The sequence below is a fragment of the Rhinopithecus bieti genome, unplaced genomic scaffold, assembly GCF_001698545.2.
Source record: "Rhinopithecus bieti isolate Rb0 unplaced genomic scaffold, ASM169854v2 scaffold_7724, whole genome shotgun sequence".
Lineage (NCBI taxonomy): Eukaryota > Metazoa > Chordata > Mammalia > Primates > Cercopithecidae > Rhinopithecus > Rhinopithecus bieti.
In genome coordinates this window covers 215,091-237,417 of record NW_016805612.1, presented here as the reverse complement: position 1 = coordinate 237,417, position 22,327 = coordinate 215,091, and the positions used below count along the sequence as shown (strand labels likewise).

Genomic DNA, 22,327 nt, shown 5'->3' with positions numbered 1-22,327 from the left:
AAATCTCCACACTGTTTCCATAGAGGTTTTACTAATAGTGTATAAGAGTTCCCTTTTCTTCACGTCTTTGCCAACATCTGTTGTTTTTTGGCTTTTTAATAATAGCTATTCTGACTGATGTAAGATAATATCATTGTAGTTTTAATTTGCATTTCTCTGATGATTAGTGATTTTGAGCATTTTTTTTCATAAGCGGGTTTACCATTTGTATGTCTTCTTTTAAAAAATATCTATTCATGTCTTTGCCAACTTGTTAATGGGGTTGTTTTTGTTGTTGTTGAGTTGTTTGCATTCCTTGTAAATTCTGGATATTAGTTTTCTGTCAGATGCATAGTTTGTGAATATTTTCTCTCATTCTGCAGGCTGTCTGTTTGTTCTGTTGATTATTTCCTTTGATATGCAGAAAACTTTTTATTTCATTGCATCTCAGTTTTCTATTTTGTGTTTTGTGGCTTTTATTTTAAGGTCTTAGTCGTGAATTATTTTGTTAGACCAATGTCCAGAAGAGTTTTCCCTAGGTTTTCTTCCAGTATTTTACAGTTGAAACTGTAAAATTACATTTAAGTTTTTAATTCATCCTGAGTTTATTTTTGTATATGATGAGAGATATGGGCCCATCTACATTTTTTAACGTAAGGTTTACCAATCTGTGGCTGGCTTGGCCAGGGTAAAATATATATTGGTCAGATTAACAAAATATCTGGTTGAACTGACAGTTGTACCTCTCATTGTAAATTAATAGATTGACATTCTGATTAGAATTTCTTTCCATGTTGTTTGCTTAGTAGGAGAGAATTAATTGCCAGGTGTGTGTCTGCTTGAAAATGGCATATGCATATGGTTTTATATTTGTAGGAGGGATGAATATGATCATGGATATAAAAATGTAACTAAATATTAGACTACAATGCCTTCTTTAAGTATGATTCAAATTTATATTGATAAAAATATTTATTGGTGACTAAAATCAGAAGCACATTGAAACAAATATCCAAAATCAGTTTGGCTCTCAGATTGGGTTTTGATATGGTTAGGCTTTGTGTCCCCATCCAAATCTCATCTTGAATTGTAATCCCCATAATCCCCGTGTATCAAGGGAGAGACCAAGTGAAAGTAATTGAAGCATACTGATAGTGAGTGTGTTCTTACGAGATCTGATGGTTTTATAAGGGGCTCTTCCACCTACACTTGGCACTTGTCCTTCCTGCCACCTTGTGAAGAAGGTACCTACTTCCCCTTTGCCTTCTGTCATAATTGTAAATTTCCTGAGGCCTCCCCAGCCATGCTGAATTGTGAGTCAATTAAACCTCTTTCCTTTATAAATTTCTCAGTCTTAGGTAGCTCTTTATAGCAGTGTAAAAATGGACTAATACAGGTTTGTTTCAGTAACTGTTTTGAACACAAGTTGTTCAACCAATGACTGTCTATTGAACATCTTCATCAGGCTAAAAACTGGATGAAGAGGGTGGGGCATTGGATGGAATGAAAAACATTCTCAGCTGAAAAAAACAGCAAGTGCAATGAGTCCGAAGTGAGAGGAACATGGCATATGGAGTCATGAAGGAAGGCAGGGATAGCCAAAGGGAAATAAGGAAACCATTGCGTATGAGAGCAGAGTAGAGCATAGGCAGGGCTTGGATCTATTATTGGTTTCTGTGACATGTGTTATGAAGAGTATCATTTCACTCACTGGCTCTGCCCAAATATATTTGACCATATTTACATCCCATCTCCCACTGTGGACTGCTGAAGAAACTTACACTATCAATGGACTCTTTTTTTTTTTTTTTTGAGACGGAGTTTTGTTCTTGTCGCCCAGGCTGGAATGCAATGGTACAATCTCAGCTCACTGCAATCAATGTACTTCTTTCATGTGTACTCGACTATTCCCTCTCAAATGAATCCTTTCCATTGACTTTAAAACTTGGTTACAGTTCTCCCATCTCACCAGTAAACAGCTCCTCCCTGACTCCTTTGGCTCCCTGCAGGTACTGCTTTCTCTCCTCCCTTTTATAGCCAGATGCGCTGAAAGCACTTCCCTGTCTTCACTTTCTTGCCTTCCATGCACCTTTCTCTAATTTAGCTTCCAGCTTCATCAAAACGACTTTTACTTGCAATGACTGACTGTTGTCCATCCCATAGTCCTCTTCTTTGTAAACTTAACAGCATTAAGTAAAAACTGTCTTCTTCTGGAGCACCAACTTCCCTTGGCTTCCAGGATAGCCCAGCCTCCTCCTTCTTCAGGTCTGGCGGTATACTCTCAGTCTTGTCTGCCAGGAATCAGTTATTAATATTGGCAACCTCAAAATCCCTCTTCTTTTTTACTCCCTACTGTCTCCAAAGTTGGTTTCAACCCCCTTCCTTGGCTTGCTATGAGAATGACATAGGCTAGTTATAGTATCTGCTCATCTAATAATTGTGAGGATAAAATGAGTTCATATATGGAAAGTACTTAAAGTATGCAAGGCAAATGATAGTTGCCCCTTGAGTTGATAGCTATAGTTATAATTTGTGGATGAAACCTGAATGACATCAGTCCATACCTATGTATTCAGTGCCCTATAACTATCTCCATATTCAACTCTAAAGGCACATCAAACTCAGTGTATCCAAGACCAAATGTATGTCATTCTGGTGCTTCATCCCCAGAAAAATAAACCTGGTCTGTCCTAGTGTTTCCTGCTTCAATGAGTGGTCCAACCATTCTGTCATTTGTACAAGCCAGCAAAATAATTTGGCCCACTAAATTTCTATGAAAAGCTTCCATTTCTTAACATTCCCTCTGCCAGCACAATAGCCAGAGATACCATCATCTCTCATATGAGTTCTATAAAAAGAGATTGCCTTGTTTTCATTCTGTTGACTCATCACCCCTGTAAGTTCTTCGCCAACCCCATTGCCAGAACGCTTATTTCAGAAGACCACCCTGAGTCCCCGTTTGCTTCCGGCCTTTCCATGGCTTCCCATGACTCAGGATAATGAGCAGAATCCTTCACATGGTTTGCCAGGCTCAGCCTCTGAGGACTGTGCCACCCATCTCTCATCCCACCTCCTGCTGCTACCTCCACTCCAGCTGTGCATGTCACTTTCAGTTGCTCACACACACTTTACTCTCCCTGACCAGAGGATTTGTACATGCAATTCACCATGCTGGAAAGCTCTCTCCACCTTTAGAAGCAATGTCTTATGCATCCATTGTCACAACTCAAACTTCTCTTTTTCAGGGAAGACTTCCTTGACCTCCTAGTCTTACTTCAGGTTACTATGTTATAAACTCCCACAAACTGTATTATTCTCCTTTAGAATATGTACTTTACTTTTTAATTGTAGTATTATGTTGGGCATCCCCAAGATAATTCTCAGGCTCAAGGATTTGCTGGAAAGACTCACAGGACTCAAAAAAGCTGTTATAGTTATGGTTAAAGTTTATTACATTGAAAGCATACAGGAAAAACTCAGCAAAGTGAAAAGGTGGATAGCGTGGAGTAGAGGAGAAATTAAGCACCAGCTTCCAGTTGTCCTCTCCCAGTGGAATTGCATGGATTACACTTGATTTTCTCAGCAACAATGTGTGACAACATATGTAAAGTTTTGCCAACCAACGAGACTCACTTGAGGCCTGTGTCCAGGGTTTTTATTGGAGGTCAGTCATGTAGGCATGCAGCACCTTAGCTACTAGTCTTCAGGCCTCAGATCAAATTGATACAGCATGATCCAAAGCCTCAGGCATACAAAAACAGGTGTTTGCCATAAATCACACTGTTGGCGTAAACTCCTATCTCAGCCAAGGGCTCAGAAGTAATCTTCCCAGGAGCCAGGCCAAGACCAGTCTTGAGACTCTGGGAATACGCAAGGTTTGAACAGCCCAGGCCTGTTGACTTAACCCTTTCCTTCACAAGTATCAGTGGTGCCATTATTTGATTAATGTCTGTCTTCCCGCAGACTACATGAGAGCAAAATGTGTAACTATGTAAGTAATATACCTAGTCTGTAGCACACCTACTGATAATTGGAGGTACTCTGTAAATTTTTGTTGAGCAAATGAATGAATAAAATCTTCCAATTGTCTTTATCTCCTTCTAGTCTATACTGTGTTCTATGCCTTTCTGCCCTATAGCTTTCAGGCACTTCTTTATAATGGAGTTTTGTCATGCATTTTATACCTAAAGTTACTTTGTGCTAATGAGTAATATGTAGTAAGTACTTAAAATATTTATTTTATTACTCTAATTCCCAATTATATCCCTGTACCCCCAGGCATTATTCTGTCTACATATTAAACTTTAAACTGGCAGTTTATCAGATTATTGATATATGATAAATTTCATTAAATAGCATGGAGATTAAATTAAAACACTATTATGTAATAAAAACCTTTAGTGGTACTAAAATTTTAGAATAGTTCAGATATACAGAAAAATTTCAAAGATATAGAGAGTTCCCATTTTTTTCCTATTACTGACCTCTCATATTTGTCACAACTAATGAATATTCAATACAGTATTATTAACTAAAGCCCATACATTTATTCAGATTTCCTTAGTTTTTAGCTAACATTCTTTTTATTTGTTCCAGGATCCCATCCAGGTCACCACCTTGAATTTATTTGCCATTTTAGGTACCTCTTGGCTGTGAGTTTCTCAGACTTTCCTTGTTTTTGATGACCTTGACAGTTTGAGGGAGTACTAGTCAGTTATTTTTGTAAAATGTCCTAAATTTGAGTTTGGCTGATTTATATATCATATAATCTGATATATAAATGTTTTTCACAATAATATATATAATATTGGTATATCAGATTATGTGATGCCTACTTATAAGCACCAAAGTTATTTCTAAGAGAATGAGGTATTGATCCAACATCTGCCTTAAGAATTATAGTAAACAAATTATGCTTAACTTTGAAGCTACTGACTATATATATTGAATTTTATCCTGGATATATCGGAAATATAGGAAGAAAGTTTCCTGGAATGAGGAGGTATATCCCCATTTTCTCTGTGAGATGGAAGAGCAAATATGTCCTGATGATCTGTAGTTTCTTAACCTTCAAAGTCCACATGATGTCACCATGCTTTGCTCTATCCAGAATCTCTGTTTAGCCAAGGTCAAGAGGTGTCAGGCCCATTTTAGCAATGAATTTCAATGCATCTCCATTAAAAATGTCTTTATTGTGTTAGTATTGGATTATAACCCAAAGTATAAAAGAAATACCCATGAGTCCATACTGATATAAGAAAAGATCAGATAAATAAATAAATGGGAGAGTGAGATAATTTTCCCATGCAGAAGAATGCCAAACAATTTATGTAGATTTTCTGCTTACAAGTGGGTGGAGCATAACTTCCCACTCTTTGAGTTTGGGATGCATATAGTGACTTTCTTCCAAAGAGTACAGTACAGAAAAGTGGGTGATGAGAAGAGTAACTTTACAGTGGAGAAACATGACAAACACTACAAACAGCCAGGCAATCAAAGTTCACATCAATAGTATAAGGCATGCTGATGGTATGTACCTTTAATATAATTTGGTGAGGATGGTACTTCACCTCTGTGGTCTTCCTCCCCAAAACCCATAACCCCAGTCAAACCCTAAGAAGAACATCAGCCAAACTCAAATTTAGGGCATTCTACAAAAATAACTGACTAGTACTCCCTCAAACTGTCAAGGTCATCAAAAACAAGGAAAGTCTGAGAAACTCACAGCCAAGAGGTACCTAAAATGGCAAATAAATTCAAGGTGGTGACCCGGATGGGATCCTGGAACAAATAAAAAGAATGTTAGCTAAAAAGGAAATCTGAATAAATGTATGGGCTTTAGTTAATAATACTGTATTGAATATTCATTCGTTGTGACAAATATGAGAGGTTAGTAATAGGGAAAAAAATGAGAACTCTCTATATCTTTGAAATTTTTCTGTATATCTGAACTATTCTAAAATTTTAGTACCACTAAAGGTTTTTATTACATAATAGTGTTTTAATTTAATCTCCATGCTATTTAATGAAATTTATCAGTTGTATTTGTGTTTGATTAGACCGTATCTCAAGTTGATTGGAATTACTCATATTTTTTAATGCTATTGTTGCAGTTGTAATAAGGTTGATTTTCTACAGTAGACATAGTAATCGTTACATCATCATTTAATTTTGAAAATAATCCTATCCCTTGTGATTATAAACTTGAGATTCTTTAAGAAAGTAGAAAGGTTGTAAGATGTTATGAGTCATAGGATATTTCCAGTTCTGAAGTATTAAGACAAAAATCATTAAATAATTAAATTGGCATAAAATAAAATTTAAAAAAAAAAACAGTATTTTTGAGAGGACCAGTCCAGACAATATGTCTGTAAGATAGACTTTACAAACTTAGTTTGATTAATTTTGTTTTCTGAGGATATGATTCTTTTCTGTAATTACTGTTCTGTTTTTTTCTGACAGGCTATCAAATATTGGCTGCCTTAAGCTCTCTGTGAATTGAGTTATTCTCAATAATACTCTGTATTATGAAGGCATTATTTGAGTGGCTGTCCACTGTGATCTGGTTATTTGGAGCTTTACATAAAACAGGTGGTTCTTCCATCTCATTGACATTTCTTATTACCCAGAATTCACCATCGTTTTTCTATGGCTTGTCATATGCAGGCCATCACAGACAGGGCCCTATTCTATAGTTTGCCCCAGTTTATTTGGTTTTTCATTTACATTCTGGTCTTTTCGCTTAGATACTCCAAGTTCGCTTGTTTTTGGACTTTATCAAGGCTCTTGATACATGGTTTTGTGTTTATTTACACTGGGAATAATTCCCAAAAGGCTTTGCAACAGCTAATTGTATTTGTTTGGCTCTGTGAGATGACCCAGCCACCTCCAATTCCAGTCAGAGGGGCCATTTACTTTGAATGGACATGAGGCTGATGCCCAGAAGCAAAGAGGAAGCAGCCTCTGATCCGTGATCCTACAGTCTCAGTGCTGCTCAATGGTGCCATTTCTGCTGACCCAGATGCCTGGAGTTGACCCTGTTTGTCTCTCCAAACCTCTTTACTGGTTTTCCTTGACTTAGATGATGCTTTGAACTTGATCTATTGTACTATGACTGTAATTCCAAGAGCACAGGCTTTCCCGTCATGTAGAGCAGTATCTGAATCTTGCCTCAATCATTTGTTACCTTTTTGATCTTGAGGATGTTACTTCATCTCTGTGGGTTTCAGTTTCCTCATCTGTCAAAAGAGGATAATAGCACACTGGCAGAGTTGTTATGACAATTAGATAAAATGTTTCTAAAACTCCTTTAAAAAGCCTCGTTCTGTATCATGGACACTAACTACGAGGCCTGAACGGATTCAGGAGAGGGTTCTGCCTTTGATATGGTTTTGGGTGTTAGGGGTCAGATGGGAGAAGAGAAAAAGAAGGAAGAGATACAAGACAGAGTAATGGACTCTGGGGCAAGAATTCTGGAGCCTCACTACCTGAATATGCAGTCTGGCTCTCCCATGTGTTAGCTGTGTGGCCTTGGTCATTATTAAACTTCTCTGTTGCTGCAGTTTTCTCATCTATAAAATGGAGATTGAAATAGTGCCTAACTCAGTAAATGCGAAGTGCTCAGAGCAGTGTCTAAAATGTAGTATTAATTGTCCAGTATTACTAGATTTATTCTTTTCCCAAGGTTTTACATTTTACATTTAACTACACTTGATAATCCACTTACTGATCAATATGTCTTTTTTGCAGCCTTAGTAACCTAAAAGTATTAAGGTCATTTTGGCCTTTTTAGTATACTCGTATAAACAAAAGTTTCTCCTTTCAAAGAAGGCATATGAAGAGGTACTACATTTATGTCGATATAGCAACATATTTGAATAATTATTTTTAAATTTTCTTTAGATTCTGAAAAAAGATATTCTTTTCAGCATCCTCAGTAATAAAAATCTTTGTCTTTGAATATTGAGTATCAAAAATTAAGCCAACTCTATTAAATTAAGATAAATTATTTATGTTGATACTGTCTTCTATATGTATAATTTTGCATACTTATACAGTTATATACACTTTATAACTTTATAATCTTAATAAAACATACACATATCTATTTAAAAATGAACTGTGAGTGAGTGTGTGTTTGTGTGTTTTGGGAAAGGGAGTATCAGGAACCAGTGTTTGATGTAAGCTGGATTATTTTCATGAACATAAATTTAATCACTGAGTCACAACTCATATGAAAAAAATCACATGTGATTTACTGCATGTTTCAGAACTTTTAAAATAAAGCCTAATTAGGTTTTTGACCTTATGGGATGAATGCTACATAAAGCATGCATTGAGTCAAATGGAGTAAAAAATGAACATCTTTTCTTTCCAGTTCTGCCATCCTTTCTTCCCTTCCATATGCCTACATCCTGTAGACACTATAATACTATAACACTTATCTTGGTTGGCGGACCTGCAGAAAAGGCCATCAAATGCAGTGGAGTGGGGGCATTGTACTTCAGTAAGACACTCAATCTAATCTTGGACATAAGCCTGCCTCCTCTATTGCCTGAGAAAGCTTTACTGCTTTAGCAGCCAATGATATACCTGTATGCATTTGGCATCCTGAACGTGGCCACTTTAATTATGTTAAGGTTTCCTCTAAAAGTCTGCCTTGCTACTTGAATGGAGTTGTAGTCATTTGTGCTAATTGCATTTTAGAGTATTATATTGGTTACAGTAAGCTAATGTTTACAACTTTTGTTCATATCAAATGTCATTGGTCACTTAATTATGTAACAGTTTTCTACCTAGGTATATTTTGCAAACATCAAAAGGCATCAGTCCATCTCCGCATCACTCTCTATGTCTGGACTATGTGCGCATCATATAGTTGTGGCTTTTGTTTCAGGCTCATTGAAGTGCTGCATGCCCACTGCTACTGAAACCCAGGGTCTTGGCTTGAGAGCCCTCTGCCTGATGCCCAGAAAGGGATTTGAGACTAAGAAAATATTGTTGCACTAGGGTCTTTGCCATGAGGCTTTTAAAAATGAGAGAAACTAAGATATAATATGACTTGTGGATCTCTAGGATTATAAGCTGCTTGGACAGCTTACATGTTGAAAGCAGAGGATCTTCAAAAGCCAAAAAACATGCCTCCTTTCTGACATATGGGCAGAGCCTAGACACTCAGAGACCTCCTCTGTTTTACAGAAGATGGTGCTGAGGTCAGGATGGTGAAGGAATATGCACAGAGAAAGTCTGGGTCAAAACTGGGCCCAGATTTTGAGAAAATGAAGCCCACCGTTCCAATTTTATTTTAGTTCTTTTGATCTAAGAGAAAACTGCATAGTCCAGTAATATACTTAGTAAAAGACCAACTATTGTACTCTGTGAAGTTAATGTTATGAGGGTTGAATGTGTCTTAGAATCTGATCATGGAGTTAATTTTACTCGAGTGCAAGATTTTAAGATGGGCGGGTGTTCTCTTGTTATGACCATACGCCATCATTCCCTCCCCCCTCGCTCAGAATGTGAATAGTACTCCCATTGTGGGAACTGCTGATTGACATCAAGGCACTCTGTTGTCATGGCTCTAGTTTAAAAATGTGGAAGAAACTAGATCTTTTCAACCTAAAGGTTCTCTCTGTATAGTTAATTAAAGACATTTTAAGAAGACATTTGGATTATAGGAAAGTGATGATATCACATTATGACATTTATTCCTTACCCCAAGAATCTCAGTAATTGGTTCACTTATTCAAAACTGTTATTTTATCAGAGGGTAAAGATTCCAGGACCCCCAGTCAGACTTATCTAATTTCCCTAATTGGCATATTAAAAAAAAAAAAAAAAAAAAACCCTGGACATAAGAACTTTCTGATTTGTGATTATGCCATTCACTCACTTAAGACACAATTTAATGTAAAACTTATCTAATGTTAATGAAAATCTATAGAAAATTTTAGTCAGGGCTTAACCGCTGGCTAATATACAATATATTCCATTGTATTAAATAATAGACTTACAATTTAATTAGAATTCCACAGAAATATAAACTATTAGAATGCAGTACAACTCAGGGTGCTTATTGTTGAGATTCTCACTTTACAATGAAGGAAACGATAGCTTGGAAAAAGATAAAGTGACCTTTCTATAATTATATAACAGATAAACAGATAGTCTGTGGCAACACAGATACCAGATCCAACAGCTTTTGACTGTTAGTCCCATATTTTTCCTACTAGGCCAGGGTATTTTATATAATCAGAGTTATTTTATTCTATGCAGTGCTGTTGTGATATATGAAAAACAGAAGGTGTACTCAATGCTTTCTAAGAACTTCTGCTCTCATAAATCTTGTATCTTACCATGGATAGATACGTATATTTACAAGTATATCTATGACTCCTTCAAGAGTAACTTGCTACTATTTCTTTCCTTTCATTTTTATTTTTTATTTTTTTGAGACAGAGTCTTACTCTGTCACCCAGGCTGGAGTGCAGTGGTGCAATCATGGCTCACTGCAACCTCCATCTCCCAGGCTCAAGTGATCCTCCCACCTCAACCTCCTGAATAGCTGGGACCATAGGCGCATACCACCATGCCTGGCTAATTTTTGTGTTTTTGTAGAGATAGGGTTTTACCATGTTGCCAAGGCTAGTCTCAAACTCCTGGGCTCAAGTGATCTACCCCTCAGCCTCTCAAAGTACTGGGCTTACAGGCATGAGCCATCGTGCCTGGCTTAAAAATGTTTTAAAATATACCTAAAACCTGATCATATATGGTACCAAAACCAACAACAAAACAAAATCAGTCAAATGAATGCACAAAGACATTGAAGATGGTAGAAATGTGATTTAAGTGAAACTATATGAACAAAGGCACAGGTGAGCCCAGTAAGAGTCACCAACATGAGGTACCCACTAGGAAAGCAAATGCAGGTTAGTCTGCACTAAATAAAATATGATCAGTTTGAATGATGGAAGTAATAGGACTGTTTCACTTTGTGTAGGCACATCATGGGACCTTGTGTTATGTTTTGTGTGACACGTCATTCAAAACACTATTGATCAACTGGAATGTATTCCTAGGCTCGAAAATTGAATGTTGAATAGACTTGAAGTCAGAGTAATGTCTGAAGAAATTGCAGATATTTTGTGTAGAGGAGGAAAATCTGGATGGGAAATGATACATGCCCTCCAGTAACTGAGAGGCCATCATGTGGAAGTCATGCTAGATTTGAGCTTCCAAATCGAGGGCTAATAAACAGAAGCTCCAGTGAGGCTCCTGCTGTCATAGAATAGGACATTTTGGCTCAGAGTTGTTGTTTTTTTTTTTTTTTTTTTTTGGCACGGAGTCCCACTCTGTCTCTCAGACTGGAGTGCAGTAGTGTGATCTTGGCTTACTACAACCTCTGCCTCCTGGGTTCAAGCAATTCTCATGCCTCAGCCTCCTGAGTAGCTGAAATTACAGGCGTTTGCCACCATGTCTGGCTAATTTTTGTATTTTTAGTAGAGACGGGGTTTTACCATGTTGGCCAGGCTGGTCTCGAACTCCTGACCTCAGGTGATCTGCTTGTCTTGGCCCCCCAAAGTGCTGGGATTTCAGGCGTGAGCCACCACGCCCAGGCCTTGGCTTGGGGTTTTAAATACTCAGGCTGTTGCATTCAAAAGATAGAATGACTTGTCTCTCTCCCAGGGCACTGCGTTTATAGTCACCAGAGGTGTTCCCCTTGAGCCTGGATGATTACATGGAGGAGGTTTTAAAGGGCAGCATTCACAATTTAGATTTGCGGTTGGACCAGATGACCTTTAAGGTGCTTTCCAGCACCTGGGGTTTTATGATTCTATTTCTATTATGCATCTACGCTGGGTATGTGTCACATTGTTTGAAGCAAACACTGAGAATGAACAGGAGCACAGTGTGGAATGTTGATGGCGCTCACATCTATTTTGTGTTTCAATTTCTGGAAGCAGTCTTTGTCTTTGAGGCAGTTTGGTCCCTGACCTTCTGTAACATTTGGAGCCCAGCCACACTGTCTTTGTTTACTGTAAAGAGCATGGAAAAACCGACTTCCTGACAGTACTCTGCAAAGTCTAAGGTCAAACCACTCACAGGTGAACAAACACAGTTCTTCCACCTTAAACTTGCCATTTGGAGCCTGTGAAATGGACGAGGGTAATAACGCTGGGTAGCAGAGAGAGGGGAAATCAGTCCTCTGCCAGCAGCCAGCAATTAGTCACTTTGTCAGTCTGCTTTGGGAAGGGCTCATCTTAATTCAGCATCCATTTTGAAGAGGTTAGAAACCATGACATGCAGTTTTAAGTCCTCTAGCAACTCTGCTAAATAAACCTATAGACCCTGCCTTTCTTGACACTATCAGCACATCATTAATATTTCCCAGGATTGCACAGATAAAGCATAGATTCTTATATCACTTAAAGGATTGAAGAGTCACATTCATTGAATATTCACAGCATGCAAGCTCTTTCTGCTATGGTAACATCTTCAGGTGGCTTAGGTGGGTTGGCTCCCTGTCAAGAGAGCAGACCCTTCTTTTTTTTTTTAAAACTATATCCTGCTTTTCTTTTCTTTTCTTTTTTTTTCTTTTTTTTTTTTTAGACAGTGTCTTGCTCTGTCACCCAGGCTGGATGGCAGTGGCATTACATGGCTCACTGCCACCTCTAACTCCTAGGTTCAAGTGGTCCTCCCACCTCAGCCTCCTAAGTAGCTAGGACTACAGGTGCACACCAAAACACCCAGCTAATTTTTGTACTTTCTTTGGTAGAGATGGGGTTTTGCCATGTTACCCAGGCTGATCTCGAACTCCTGGGCTCAAGCAGTCCGCCCACCTTGACCTTCCACGGTGCTGGGATTATAGGAGTGAGCCACTGCACTTACCCTGCCTCCCCTGCTATTTTTTTACTATCATCAAATGCATTAGCTTCCCTCTGTGAAAGGAAGGGAAGTGTCTTATTCCTGGGTAAGTGTATTGTAAGCTCTTTCAGGGCCCTAGACAATGCCTACCACACTCTCTTAGATTAGCAGGTCCACATAATGCATTTGTGTGAACATCATTGAATCAAACAATGACCCTGCTCACACATTTACCCATTTACTCAAAATCACTTATTTGTGAGATCCAAGTTTTCTTCTTACTATTTAAAGATTATTAGAGTTGATCTAAAGTGATATAAATGAAAATATTCCCAACATAAATTCACGTTTTTCTTTTTTCTTGGAATAAATTCAGCTTTGGCTGTGTTTTTTTTTTTTTTTTTTTTTTTTCCTCTCTTGTTCTTTTTTTTTTTTTTTCCCTTGGGTCTCGCGTGGTAAGCAGGCTCGTTTGAAATGCCCTATATTCTAACACTGGCTCTGAACTTCCACTTACAGTTGATATTACTAGCCTTTTACTAAAATATATCTGGGCTATTAAAAAGCTCAATTCTTTACTGCTGATGAGAAAGATTATTAAACACTCTTTTTTCCCCAGCATATTAATATGAGCTGTAACACCCCTTTTAACTTCCAGCGCCAGAGGCAGTATGTTACATTAACTTCAATTAAACTGGCCCAAGGAAAATGAGGTGCGTTCCATTAATTATTATTCTTTTTACTAAGATTGTGTGAGGAAGGCTGCTAAATGTCTGGGTTTCCTCCCTTTGCTATTAAAAATAAATAAAATAAAATGATACATGGTTAAAGTTGTTTAGCCTGGCTTTATCTTAATGCGTCTTTGATAAGTGCCAACATTCTGTTAGGGGTCCGATCTGGACAGGAATGAGTCTCAGCTGGTGGCAATGCGACATGGGGTCGCTTGGGGCAGGTGGAGGAAACGCAGCTTTCTGACCGAGATCAAGCCTGAGGAAAGAGCATTCCTGAGGCGTGTGGTGGGGGATCATCATGGTTAGTCATCTTGATAAACCAAAGCCACAAGGTGGAAAGAGAAACATTACAAATACTATTTCTACTATTAAGTATTGGCACGATGTAAGCCAACCACCTAAGCCACCTTCAGATTTTCCTAGAATTACTAATTCACTGTAGAAGTTTTTATGGTATATGTGCATCACATCTTTCTGATGTTCTCATTCTCTTTCCTATCACCTTCACTTATTTCATTACTTTATTTTATTATTTTTTATTTATTTTTATTTTTTTCTTTATTTTTATTTCATTTATTTTTTTGAGACGGTCAGTACTCGCATTTCTTGGTCGCCCAGGCTTGGGAGTGCCAGTGGGGCCGGATTCTCAGCTCACTGCAAGCTCCGTCCTCCCGATGGTTATATGCCAATCCCTGGCCTCAGCCCTCCCCCGAGTAGCTGGGCTACAGGCGCCCGCCACCTCGCCTCCGGCTAGTTTTTGTGTATCTCTCTTTAGTTACGATGTCGGGGGCGCTTTCCGCGCATGTTAGCCACGCGGGCAATGGTCTCCGATCTCCTGACCTCGTGACCTTCGCCCGTCTCGGCCTCCCAAAAGTGCTGGCTTCAGGCTTGAAGCCACCCCGTGCGGCGGAACCGGGTACCGTATCCGCTATTCATTACTTTAACAAACGGCATGATGAAGCACTCTTCTCTCCGCGCATATTAAGCATTTTGCTGGCTACTGGGGGAAAAAAAGATGAATGACACAACTCCTAAGCTCAGGGACCTGCATTCTTTCTTCATGTGAGCTTTACAAAATGTAGAGTCAGCTTTACCATCACCTCCTCTCTGTTTTCCAAGAATACTGCAATAATGTTGTTTCTTCATAACACCTCCGGAATCCATCTCAATTTTCCTTTCACCACTACCAAGGTTTGGGCACCATTCCCTTTTAGCCGGGCAATTGCAGAAGCCTCTTGATTAGTCTCCTTATATCCAATCCCTTCCTCCCCCATCAATCTTAGATTTGGCTACTGGACTTATTATCCTACAATTTGGTTCTTGGTCCCGTTGTTTATGAAGACGGGGGTAATGTTTTATATTGTGGCTCTCCTCAACCTAGTCCCACTTCTACAGAACTAACACCTGACTTGAACCACAGTGATTCCTTCATCCACCTTCAGACATATGTATGTATTTTCACCTATCTGGTCTCCCTCCCATAATTTTTTTCATTTCCAAAGCAGGACAGCATGGTGGTTAAGACCATGCGCTTGGGGACCAGACGTGCTTTACTACTTACTTGCTGTGTAGTTTGGACAACTTATTTAATCTCTCTTTTGTGCCTGTATATCACTGAAAATAACTTATTAAAAGTATTTTCCCATGAAATTAAGTAGGTTAATGTATCTAAAATGCTTAGAATAGATGCTGGCACATAGTAAGTGCTAATTTTTAACAACTGCCGTTGCTATGTTGTTAATACCTAAACCCCTCCCTACTCCCTGGCCAAATATTTTATAGCTCACTGCAAATCCCAGGGAACTCGGGGAACCTCCCCAGACATTTAAGTAGAAGTGTTTGTTCCTTTTTCAGCCCTTCTGTGGCACCATTTATCTGACCCACATTTAGCAAGTGGATTGAGACTTACTAATTATTTTCATGGGAAATAAAACCTGAAGAAATGACTAGCAATAGAAGATAATAAATGGTTAGTAATGATAGAAAAAAGTAGCATAGGCTCTATAGAGTGTATGTTCTCTGAGGGCAGGGACAGTGCTTCGTGTGTCTTTGTTTCTTGTACAATGCTTTGTGCCTTGTTATTAACAAAATTAAGCTCCCAATTTTTTTTCTGATTCAATCAAGGATGTGATCAGAAGATCATTAATAGACCAATCTGTTTAAACAGACAATGGATAATCAGATAATAGAGTGTCTTGACTGGTAGTGTATGAATGTGAAGAAATAAGGAGCCACCTTGGTTTTGGACAAAGGGTTGTCTAGCCCATCTGGACAGTAGTTCTGGACATCATGAATGTGGTGGTTTGGTAGGATTAGTTTGGTGGCAGGCTGCCAAATGGAATGAAACAAAAAGAGGCTGACCAGAGAGGAGGGTATTAGTACTTGAGCTTGGACTCTAGGAATGAATGGAGAAGAAATCTTAAATCCAAGGACAGATGGTAAAGAGAGAATATATAGGAATTGGGAGATCATAGAGGATGTTGAAGAGGCAAGGGTAAAAAAGTGACTGCTGGATCTCTTGCTTGGTTAACTTTGGAGAATTCAAATTGGGAAAAGGTTGTCTTGAAGGACAAAAGACGTATGCAGTTACGGGACCTTGAGCTCCAGGATGTCTGAGACCATGCATCTCTTGCTCATCACTGGAACCCCAGTGTCTGGGGCCATCCTTGACACACTTATATGGTGAGAGGCTGAAAGGGCATCTCAAATGAATGAATGGCCACTTACTTTGATATCCACATAGTCCAATAAGACATGTTGTAGACGATTATCTCCCACCTGTTTAATGGTTCTCCGGTTCTAGTTAGCTGGCATAATCAGTTTTGCTAAAAAGGCATACCTCTCACATCTTGGGAAGGACATCCCAAATAGGCAACTTCCTTAATTCCAGGAAGAGTGACAGAATCTACAGACCCTGAGGCAATCTCACTTGTACTTGCCTTAATGTAACTAGTAAAACATACCTGGCAGTGCAGCACCTCCACAGAAAGGTGCTCCAGAAAGCAATTGTTTGCTCTCACCCTGCTGAGAAGTAGCAATATCCATGTGGCTTAAGGGCTGTAGCTGCAGCCATGAGCAGTGTTAGAAAAATATCACCACCATTTGCCAGCATGAGATGCCAAACTGCAAATAAGAGACATGTCGATTCAATGAAGCAGAAACATTTCACTTGTTTTTAAGATTACTTGCGAGAACTTTATTGCTATGTGTTTGCCTGCCTTTAAATAAGAAATTGCATTTTTTTAAAAACCACCTCCTCTCTTCTCCCCACAAAGGGACAAAGCTTTCCTACTCGGGTGAATATTGTCTGTGCTGCTTACCGAAGAAAGGGAGCAGTCTTGGCAAGCATCTTATTAGTCTAAAAATAAATTATTCAGAATGCAGGTTCAGATACAGATTGCAGGGAGAGATAATAGAATTGGTTTTCCAAGCCTGATCATGCTATGAAGACGTGGTGTGTGCTTTTCAGGAATCCACTTAAGTGGAATCCGCTTTGACTAATACAAACTAGAAGTAATATTGCTGCCATCCAGCTAGTGTCTGTGGTACAGCATCCTCAGAATATCTTCAAGTATCCACGGCCTCTTTAGTCTCTGTAAGTGCGCATATGTAAAAGTGTATATGTATTCCCAAGCAAGCTTCAGAGGCATGCTTCTCATTGTTCTTTTAAGGAAATGTCTTCCTGGCTGCCTGAGAGGGGCATGTCTCACTTGAGGTTTGTCTCCCTCCTGCTCCCCCTGCCTGGGTGTACGAGTTGACCACATCAGCAGCCGACTGCAGTTTGTCATGTGGTTTCTCATGTGATGCTGGGTCTGCAGCACTTGGGAGCAAGAGTCTTTGTGACTGGCACTCATGGACAGACAGTGGTGTTCAGGGACAGAACAGATTTTGGAGGGGGTGGGGAGGCCAATAAACCAAGAAACGTCAGAAATAAAAGTCGCATGAAGTACTCTGATCTCTGTATTCCTTTTTTTTTTTTTTTAATTTGATTTTAACTCTTGCTTTTTTTATGGTTTGTGTGTTTTTTCCACCCCCGCTGGCGCGGAGCTGCGCTGTTTTGTGTTTCTTTCTTTCTTTTTTTTTTTTTTTTTTTTTTTTTTTTTTTTTTTTTAATTCTGAAGCCAGACCGTCTTTCCTCACAGCTCCAGGGCTGCATCTCCGTGGGCACGCCAAGCTTCCCCTGGTTACCTGAGCTGCTCCGGCCATCTCCCGCCTGGGCTTCGCCGTGGTGCACCCGATCCTGGAATCGTGCGTCTGCGCCCTGCGAAAGAAGGACCTGCTGGCGGAGCTCCGGCCAGGGTCTCCTCCCTCGCAGCTGGGCGAGGCGACTTGGAGGACAGGGTGAAGCTGCAGAAGACCTGGGGTGGGACGGCTAGAGAGGACGCCAAGGACTGGGGAAGGGGAAGTTAGGAATACCTTACATCCAATGCCCACCCGTGCTCCGCAGGGCAAGGGCAGCCGTCGCCTCGGCCGCGTGCACCCAGCTCAGGCTGTTCCCAGGGATTTAGTCTGGGGGGTCAACCCATGGCGAGATGTGGTGGCATTTTACCTCAGAGTGGAGCTGAAGATGGATAAACAAGGTATCTGATGTATCTGCCTGAGAAGGCAGAGCTGGAGAAAGGCGGAGTGAGGGAGCGCGTGAAAAGAAAGAGATGCCGAATGCCGGGTGATTGTCTGCCGCTTGCTGTGCATTCTCATTCTAGGGAGGATGGCATAATTTATAACCCAGCACATGGATGGAGGAACTGTAAATTGCAGTCTGGATGTCCCCGACGCTGTCAACGAAGGAACTGATGGGCTAGGTGACTGTACCAGTGTCCCCAGAGAAAATCGCAGCCTCGCAGCATGGATTTAAATGCATGTGCATGCATGTAGAGACATGAAAAAAGGTTTCTGACCATTTTACACAGGAAGTCTGTCACTTTGCTGGATCGGGCTTGATTGCAGCTTGTGTTTTCAGCTCCAGCTCAACACCCATTTCCTGACTAGTGAGACAGCATGGCCAAAGCAGCTGCATGCAGAATTTTCTTTTTACTGTGAAAGCAAGCCCCCTCTGTTTTAACTCCTTCCAGTTCTGAATGCTCTGTGCTTTGCTAGGACCGATTGTGGGGTTTTGTTTTCTTCTTCTACAAATCCCTGTAAACACAGCTGTATTCAGTAATGGCAAAAAATTCTATCCTGTAAATAGAAATCTGATCAATTTAATCAAAATAAATGTATCCCAGATGACTTTGAGACCAGCTGGCTACCACAGGCTTCAGATGCTAAATGCTCAGTGGAGATGAATACAGTGTTATATTTACATGTTTCAGAATGCCGGGATCAGCCTATAATTTACAAAAAGAAATTATTTTCCAAGGAGGAGAGGTGGTCCTACCAGCTCACAGCGAAGATGGTTAGATACAGGTGTAAATGCTCTTCATGTGATTTGGAGATTTGCAGTGTTGCATTTCAAAAGGCATGTGCCATGATGCAGAGTATGGCCTTTGTCAGTATGGAGAATGCTCGCTTCTAACTTGCTGTTATGGAGAGCCGAATGCCCTCCAAGTAGCTTCTAGTGAGGTTGAGGGCAGGCATTTGAGGCTTGTTGTAGATTCACATGTGAGGACTGGGGTTCTCCAACCCCAGCTCAGTGGAGTCAGCTCAACCCTGGGGGTGAGGAGCTTTCCCAGTTGTCATGGGGAGCTCTTCTGGGACGCCTGTCTGGCCCTTCCACTGTTTGTTACTAATTCTACAAAGGCAGCTCTGTGTGTTGGATTATGTTTGGCCAGCTGTTGATGCATTCCTGCGGGTGGGGCTGGGTGAGGATCTTATTACTGTACTTTCAAACTGTAGATCTGTGTGCAGGGATAGTACAGAAGGAAAGGAAAAGCAGCAAGTTACAGAATCTGATCATTCTTACCTCTTTCTCCAGATAGTCCTAGAGTGAATCCAGAAAGGCTTTAAAGTGAAGAGGAAAGACAGAGTGAGTGATTGGGGGTGGGTGGCATGAGGAGAAGAGAATGAAACAGAGCAAGCGCACAAGAGAAAAACAGCCTTAGAACTTCAAAGCTGCATAGACAAGCAGAATGTCACCAGCTTGTAATTAGCGGTTCATGGTTGCGTCAGTGACTGTATCTATCCAAGAATAACTATGTGATGTGTGCCACAAAGTGAAGAAGATAGTCATAACTAAGTTATCAAACCCAGTTCAAACAAGGGCAAATGGATTAAGACATTTTCTGTTTGTAAATCAAATACTGATGGATTACACAAATAAGACTTACTGAATTCTGTATAATTGAAGGCTGAAGTATCAATTTATCAGGGGAGATATGTTCATTAAATGAAACTGTGAACGCTTAAACATGCAAAGTAATCATGTGAGAAAATATCAATGCAAGCTCTATCAATACAAGATCTTTTACTAAATAGCCAAAAATGGCAGTGCCAGTCTCCTATCTCTGTATCCACACATAATTTTGTTTGTTTTTGTGCATTTCAATAGAGAGAAGTCAAAAATGACATTCAAGTAAATAGGGTAAATTAAATTCTAAAATTCCCACTTTCGAATTTAAAAAACAACTAAGGAGTTTTGATTTATGGTGATCTCCCGAGTTTAAACCTTGAAGGAGGTTTTGTTGTCTTGAAGCCAAACAGCAGCTTGTCAGTAAACGTTATGGGAAGTCAGCGTACCAGAATTGTTGAGGTTTGAAGGCCACATTCACTTCCCTCCCTTGTCTCTTGTGCTTGGAGATTTGGGTGCTACTGAAGCCTCCACAAAGAGACGGTGGGAGGAGCTGATTGGTCCGTAGGCTTAGAATGTTTACTCTTATTTGTTTTCAGTGCTCCTCCATGGCATTCATCTTCTATTTGTATTTGTGTTCATGCCGCACAATTACTCCTGACCCGCTTTGTTTCTCTGCCCAAAGAGAAGTCAATTTTAGTTCAGCTCTGTGTGTTTAGCTTGCTGGGTAGTATGTGCATATGTATTGCATTACCCATGTATGCATTTTTTCTTTTTTTAAAATGTGGATTAGGGAAAATTGTAGCATGGAAAACTGCATATATTAAATCAATAGCTTTTTGAATCACATGTAATATAATTTAAATATACTCACTTTGAGGTTGCCAAAACTGACATTGTCTGAGCCCGTTTAATTTACATCTTCGATTTAGTCAAGAAGCGGAACCTGCCAGATCAGAATAGTGTATTCTGTGCACCCAACAGGGTGGAAGACATTATTTTGTTTGTGTTAGTTCAAACAGCTGGTCATTAATGCAGTCCCCATTTCTAGAGCGAAGTGCTGCTGGACATGAATGCCTGCCTGATTAATGCTGCCCCTCCGAGGGTCCTTCACCCAGCAGTCATGCTCGCAGCAGAATAATGTAGCATGATGTGATTGCACTCTAACAGGATAGTATGTCATTGTGTCACCAAGCAATTGAGGTTATTATGGGGCAGGGCAGACAGACGGGACAGTGGGGTTACTAGACCGTAGCATTTTTAGAAATACAGGCCTGACCTACTTAGAGTTATTCTCTCTGGCTGGCAGCTGCATGGTACATAAAGTCTCCTGATAGGCTGAGGCTGTTGCTAGGGGGAATTAGCATGAATTTTTCCACACACAGACTCAGTGGCTGAATGATAAAAGCTGACTGGAATTAAAGAGATTTGGTTTAGTATTATACAGATTTATCTGCCTCCTTTTCTTTCTCAAGTGCAGAGAAAGAGTGCAAAACACAGATTTTGTTTCCATTTGTTCTTTGACCTTCTTGTTCCTCCCCCTCCCCTCAAGATGCATGAGGGGAGGAGAGTGGGGCAGTTATGAAATTTTGGTTAATCTCTCACTGTTGGGGGTCATTGAAATGATGTTGCAAATTGCAAGATATTTAAGCTTAAAAACTGTTGGGAATGACTAACAGAAGGTTAGATTATTTTTCCTCTTGTGTGCACTAAGCTGTTTTGAAGTTGGGCATGCATCTTTCATGCACTGTATATTTAAACTCTCTTTCCCTTTTGGGCTTGAACAAAACATTTATATAAATTCTTTTCTATCCAAACAGATTGAAGCTTGCAATCTCTGGCTTGTTTAAAATAAGGTGGTCAGGATTCCAGATTTAGACAGGAAAAAAATATATATATATACCATTTTTGTTATTACAAAATATTATTTTCTGGGCTATTGTGGGTTTGACTCTCTTTTCAAAAACCAGCCTGATGTGGATGCTTATGGATGAAACTTAACTGCTCCTACCCTACCCTGTTGGCTTCACAATGTATAGGGAAACATAGGTTTTTCTCCAGAAGAAAATCTGCCTGCAGAATGTATCTGGAGGTTGTTTTCCTTGTTGCTGACATATGCACTGCATATAGACAACTCACATAATCAATTTTATAAGATGACCCATTTTTTTCCTTCTCGTGGATCTCCAAGTGTCTGTGGCTTTTAATAGATCTTTTCTAGAGGAGGAGTTTTGATAGATCTTTTTAAGGTAATCTGAAAAGCTATCAGGAGAAAATTAAAGCAACACATATTCAAGAATACTTTAATTTTCTTATTCTTAATTATATGCTCTCTATACTTAAACTGCAATTTCTTTCTGTTACCTTTCATTGCTGAAAGTAGTGATTATCTTTGCCTTTTAGATTTGAAATTAATTTTTGTGAGAACACCCTGGGATATCACAAGTAAACAAGAAGCTGGGCTACATAACGGAAAGGAATAACAGAGATTCTTGTAAACTTGTCACATTAGATTTTTTTTTTTTTTTTT

At 39.6% G+C, this 22,327-nt stretch overlaps 1 long non-coding RNA gene across 1 annotated transcript; it reads right to left on the bottom strand.

Annotated features, from left to right (window-relative positions):
- Positions 1 to 5,146: 5,146 nt before the first annotated feature.
- On the bottom strand, positions 5,147 to 18,762 carry LOC108530297 (uncharacterized). Its single transcript, XR_001885794.1, has 3 exons — positions 18,121 to 18,762; positions 17,760 to 17,832; positions 5,147 to 7,217 (listed from the first exon to the last, which is right to left on the bottom strand). It is a non-coding gene; the product is annotated as an uncharacterized LOC108530297 (long non-coding RNA).
- Between the last annotated feature and the right edge of the window lie 3,565 nt (positions 18,763 to 22,327).